Raw genomic sequence first — 6,442 nt, forward strand, 5'->3', positions numbered from 1 at the left:
TTGCATCGAAAAGATACTCAGTTGAAACCCTAAACTTAGATTTCATATATATATATATATATATATATATATATATATATATATATATATATCCTTAGACTAAATAAAGTGTCAAAGGGACTTCTCCAATTTTTTAAATATCCCACAAAAAGAAGCCTGATAGTAACAAGTATATAAGGATTGATAAATCATCTTTCAAGTGCTAATTTTGGAAAGAACCTATATTGAGAATTAGTTTAAAGAAAAAAATAAATAATAATAATAACTAAATGCTGAAATAATGATATTTTCAAAATGACTCATTCCACACAATAGGAAATTGTCACCCATGGTGTTCGTGGCATTTTTATTGATAAGAGGGACTTAAAACTCAACTAGTTACAACTGAAACATGATCTCACCAAAGTTAAAAAGAACGGATTCGCGCCTCCAGGTGTTTTCCCTTCGCCTCACGAAGCGTAAGCCTCGAGGCAAAGCGAGGCGTATGCCCGGCGCAGAAATTACCATACCTCTAGTCCGAACTAAGAACACTAATAGGTTTATGAAGCACACATACAAAAAAGGAAACAATAATTAAATATAGACAATCAAATACGTGCAATCCTCTGCAATTTTGTAATGAACACCACCACCTCCTGATAAACCCAATCCCTGAAGCTATCATAAAAGTGAAAAAATGCACGTCTCCCACGGTGGTTGAGAAGTAGAGTTCCACATGCTATCCAAATGCCAGTAACAAAACCAGAAACCCCACCGATATAGAACCATCTCCAATCTTAATCACCCTCACTTTTAAAAACAACTTTGTGATTCTTCATCTCCTGTACATTTTTTGAAAATAGGAGGTCCACACAGTCCTGCATTTCCATCGTAGCTTGAAGGTTGAAACGATTGGAGTTGAGTGCTAGATGGGATTCTACCTAACAAGTTATTAGATGACACATTTAGGTAACCCAAAAAAGTCATCTGAGACATGCTTGATGGTATCCCTCCTGATAGATTATTTCTAGATATATCCAATGTTAAAAGCTTTTTCATCTAACCATTTTTCTGTGGAATCTCTCAAAGCACAACATTTTTTGACAAGTTGAGGACAAGCGGTTCATGAAGATTGGTGAGTTCATGTGGGATGTTTCCTGTTAAATTGTTGCTTGAGAGGTCAATGCTCTTCAACAATACGAGATTACGGGTGAATTCACGCTCGTCTCCTTGCCACTCGATCATCGCATAGTCAACATACTCCTCTTCATTAGGATATGGAAGATTAAAATGTGCCAAGTTTGCAAATAGAAATGCATAAGGATGCACGTTTGGAGGCAGTAAGAATCCTTCTTGTGCCATTCTTGTAAGATTACTCAAACATGAGGTGATGATTCCATGGAGATTGTTCCTTGAAACGTCTAAAATTTAAAGATTCGGTAATTAACATACTTGTAAAGGGATGGTTCCAAAGAAGTTGTTTGATCTTAGAATAAGAAAATACAACCCACATAAGTTTTCCCCAATCCAAATAGGCACACTACGAAAAAATCTGTTTGCCCCCAAATCTAAGAAGTTTAACTTCATACAATTCAATAGAGACAAAGGCAATTCTCCAGAGAAATTGTTCTAGTACAAATACAACACCTCCAGTTCTATCAAAGATCTAATAGAGGGAGGAAGCCTTCCAGATAGATTGTTGTGTCCTAGAGTAAGAACTTTTAGTTGATTGAACTGCCACAAACAGTCAGGAAGTTGTCCGGTTAGAGAGTTATAGGAGATGTCAAGAAATTCCAATAACCCGTCGACAATTTGGCATAAGAAGGAGATACCTCCAGAGAATTTGTTTCTGGAAAGGTTTAATGATGTCAAACTAGAAGGAAGGTGCGGGATTGGACTATCAGAGTGGTTGGAACTCAAATCTATCGTTGGTGTGTATCCAAGACTTGATGATAAATCTGGTATTTTCCCACTGATATTGTTGGAAGAAAGATTTAAATAGTCGAATGTCATTTTCGAAAACTCTGGAGGAACTGTGTCTGAAATACTAGTAATGGAAATATCAAGACGGGTAAGATTTTCCAATTTTTGAATCCATATGGGGAAGTGAGGCCCTAGCTTGCAAGAAAGCAGATCAATATGCTTTACATAAGAAAGGTTTGACATATGATCTGTGGAAGGAACTCATTGGAGTGGAATTTTTTGAAAGATTTATATAAAGAGCCTTCAACTTTCCAATGTTTTTAGAGATGGTACCACTAAGATGATTTTGAGAAAGGTCAATTTTTTCAAGCAAAGGTAGTTCCCACAATTTCTCGCTTAGGTCTCCATTTATTTAATTATCTGATAGATCCATAAACGATAGGGATGAATTTTTTTGGATCTCATCATACATTGACCTTGTAAATTGGCTTCTTTGAATAGCCAAGTCTTGAAATGTTAGCAATGAGCATCCAGGCGACAAGTTGTTAAGAAAATCAGGAGCTTTGACAACAGCAAAGTTGTTATCGGAGTACAAAGTTTCCAAACTACAGAAGTTACCAAGATATTTAGGTATCCCATATAACATGTTCCCTGAGAGATCAAGAACATGAAGCTTATTGCTGGTTAATGGGAATAGCCAATGATACATGGATGAGGTGAGACTGTTGTTTCCAAGATAAAGGTGTTCAATAGATGAAGAAGAAGAGTTGAGAAATGAAGAAGAATATGGATACATGACCTGTGACAGCTCACATCCCTTTAAACTTAACGATGATAGTTCTGGGAGAGTTGAAATAACATTTACCCACTCGTTTGCTTTGGCAAGGGAAATCCCATCCATTCCAAGTTCCTTTAAGTGAGATAAAGAAGACAACCACTGTGGGTTTTCAACTGTACATCTTCCAACATCTTGAAGGGAAAGACGCTGCAATTTTGTGAGGTTTCCAAACTATGGAGGAATGGTTCCAGAAAAAGAGTTACCTGAGAGGTCAAGGTACCTTAATTCAGTCAAGGAACCAATGAACATGGGAATGGTTCCATGAAAAGAATTTTAGGAAAGATCAAGACTATTCAAGTAGCTTAAATTAACCAATGAATGGCTAATCTCACCTACAAGACCAGCGCGGTCCATATAAAGATCTGTGACATGATGACTTGTTTGGCTGTCACAGATGACTCCATCTTACTCACAGCAATCATCTTCTTCAGCTTTCCATGTGGATAGAACGAGATTTGGGTCTTGAAGGCTTGTTTTGAATATAAGGAGAGCATGCCACTCCTTATTGTAACACCCTTAATCAGAAACACCAAGAAAGGAAAGGAAAAACGCTAGGTCAAAGGGGTCAACTCGTCGAGTCCAGGGTAGAACTCGACGATTCCAAGCGGGATCCGAGTTGAAGAGTAAGTGACCGACTCGACAAGTCGGAGAGTGGACTCGATGAGTCCGGTCTGGATTGGGAAACCCTAATTTTGGGGCTTGGGCCCTATTTAAACATCTCATTCTCTTCCCTAGGGTTCATATTCAGTCTCTCTCACCTAGAATACCGAACCCTAGCCACCATATCCACTTTGAGCTAGTTCTAGCCTTGGTGAAGTGATTTGAAGCTTGGAAGGGAAGGAGGTTCATAGTGGTGCAAGAGGAAGCCTTGGATACAAAGTTGGTGTGACTTTACATATCCCTTGAGGTAATAAGCTGACCTTATTGCATTTAGATCTATCTTATGATTGAGATTTGGGCATTTTGATCATGGAGGAGGTTTATTTCGAGTTTGGAGTAGATTTGAGATTGCTACCTCAGATTTAGGCTATTAAGGATCCAGAAAGCCATAAAGTTTATGCCAATAAGTTGTTGGTGAATCCCCTTTGTCACAAACCCTAGCCCTAGAGTGTTTTAAGCCTATATCTCTTTGGTTTCACGTAAGGTTTGCAACTTTACGTGAGGAATAGACTTGGGAAGAGTGGATCTATGAGTTGGAGCCCCTGCATAGCTCGAAAAGCCACTGTGTGGATTAAGAACTGAAGCGACTCGGTGAGTCACATGGGTGGACTCGGCGAGTTGGATGAAGATGGGCATGAACTCGACGAGTTGGAAGAACAACTCGGCGAGTCTGTTAAAGATTGTCATGGAATCGACGAGTCTGTTCTTGGACTCGGCGAGTCAGGTTGCGAAACACTAACCCCTTCTGGTTAAGGCTCAAATCAGTGAGTTGAATGATGACCCAGTGAGTTTGACAGGATGGGACTCAGAGATTGTTGAACTCGATGAGTCTTGGGGTGACTCAGCGAGTTGGGTCGCATTATTAGAGTTCTGAGTATATGTACTCGACGAGTCAAAGGGCTGACTCGGCGAGTAGAGTCAGCCAGAAAGATTGCCTTTGACCAGAGTTGACTTAGTTTGGCTTCTGGAGTTCAGTTGGAACTAAGTGATATATGTATTGATATTGGTAGCTCGGGGAGCTAGTGGAGCAGCGGTTCAGAGAATTGTTGGTCAGCAGCCAGAGGGTTATCAACAAGTTCAGCAGTGCAAGTAAGTTTCCATTTGTGTGAATGGGTCTACGGCCATAATGCCGGCCCATGTAGTTATGAGTAGGAAGACCCGGGGGTTAGCCCTAGGTACTGTTTGCTAGTATGATATTCCAGACCAAGGTCCAATGACGGGCGGGTGCCCAAGGAATGGCTTGCATGATAGAGTATACTTGTTGTCTGTGTGATGCATGTATGTGCCTGACAGGAAGGTGAGTGTGGGCGAGGTCCCGTATCTCACCAATAGCAGAGTATGGATGGTGTTCCATATCTCATTAGTAGCAGAGCATGGGTGAGGCCCGAGATAGGCATGGAGTGAGTATGGGTGTGGGCCCGTATCTCACTTACCATAGGAGCTTGGACGGGGTTCCATGACTCACTAGTGATAGGACAGGGGCGAGGCCCAATATAGGCGATGCCTAAGGACAAGAATGCATTAGGTATGTTCATTTATGTGTTATATGCTATTTTGTACTATATGTGGTTAACGGGCAGGGCCTAAAAGAAACAGATTTGTATCCGAGCGGGGCTCGAAGCCAGGCAGGGCCTAGAGGGGCGGGGCCGTTGTAGCGGGTGGTACCCGAGGTAGGGGCGAGGTCCGAAATAGCGGGCATAGCCCAATATATGTTGTATGTGTATGTGCAGGGTATGTGGAAGGTTGGGGAACACACTAAGCTTCGTGCTTATGGTTTTCATTTTTTGTTTCAGGTACTTCCGGTAGCGAAAGGAAGAGCTCGGGGTGATCGCATGGCACACACTATTGATTAGTCAGCCTGTGATGTTTTACTCTGATAATGAAATATGTTTTGGAATTAATACTCTGAATTTATGTTATGACTTATGATATGTTTTTATGAATATGGCTTTGATAATGATTTAAAGAAAAAATTTTGGTACGGATTTTTGGGATGTTACACTTATCCAAGCACTTGTTCATAACACCATTAGCATCTCCTCCTCCTCTCAATGTTACCAATTGGTTTGCAGTTGTATTCTGTAGGCATAGCAAGAAAAGTGAGAAAACCATAAAAACACAAGGATGTATGATGTAAATGCAGATGTTGGTGATTTTTTTTCATAGGATAGTTCATCCCAATTTCATTTTAGTCTTGTCTTACTTGGGGACAAGTAAGGTTTAAGCTTGGGGTGATTTGATAGCTTCATTTTATTGCTTCTTTTCCTAGTTTATTTTTAATTCATTCCATCTCATTTTAGTCAGTATTTATGCATATTATTCCTTTTTTTTTTTTCCACCTTTATTTGATATTTTCTAGTCTTTTGAGCTTAATTGTAGGATTTACCGAAGACTATTTGGCATGGAGGTATGGAAGGAGTGCAGGACCTTTGGAGGCTTGCAGTTTGCTTGTGGAATTAAAGTGGTGTAATTGAGCTTGGTGTCAACATGAACAAGAAAGCGAGTTGGACTTAATTTTTGGACGAGAATAATGATGAGGTGAAGATATTTCAAGCTATACAAGATTAAAGCAACATTGGAGCATCTATGAAGACTTTGGAAGGCATAATTGGGCTCTCAAGAACTTGCACAAATGGGCTGAGTCATTGATGAGAAGAGTGGGCTAGTATGCTAATTAAATGGGCCAAGGATCCCATTCAGTGAGACCCAATGCGGTCCGTGTGGAACCACAAATTCTCCTCATGGATCGTGCTGTGAAGAATCTATATTTTTAACATGAACCTCTATTTGGGGAAATTTGGTGGGGTGCTTTTGGCCAGCTTATGGATCCAAAATTTCAAGACTTTTTACCAGAAATTTTGAAGAAAATAAGAGAAGAACACATTGAGGAACAATCCTTTTTTGCGTTCAAAAGGGTTTTGAAGAATTTGAGGATTGTAGTATTTTTCTTTCATCTTTGCACCTTGAACTATGTTTGGTACCCCTAAACTGCTTTGAATTTCTTTCATTTTGGCCATGCTTGGCTAGACTTATTTTTGGTTA

At 40.0% G+C, this 6,442-nt stretch overlaps 1 pseudogene; it reads right to left on the minus strand.

The window, feature by feature from the left end:
- Positions 1–587: 587 nt before the first annotated feature.
- On the minus strand, positions 588–5,548 carry LOC145002604 (receptor-like protein EIX2; annotated as a pseudogene).
- Positions 5,549–6,442: the final 894 nt, after the last annotated feature.

This window comes from Lactuca saligna, chromosome 6, assembly GCF_052625555.1.
Source record: "Lactuca saligna cultivar CGN05327 chromosome 6, ASM5262555v1, whole genome shotgun sequence".
In the NCBI taxonomy this organism is placed as follows: domain Eukaryota; kingdom Viridiplantae; phylum Streptophyta; class Magnoliopsida; order Asterales; family Asteraceae; genus Lactuca; species Lactuca saligna.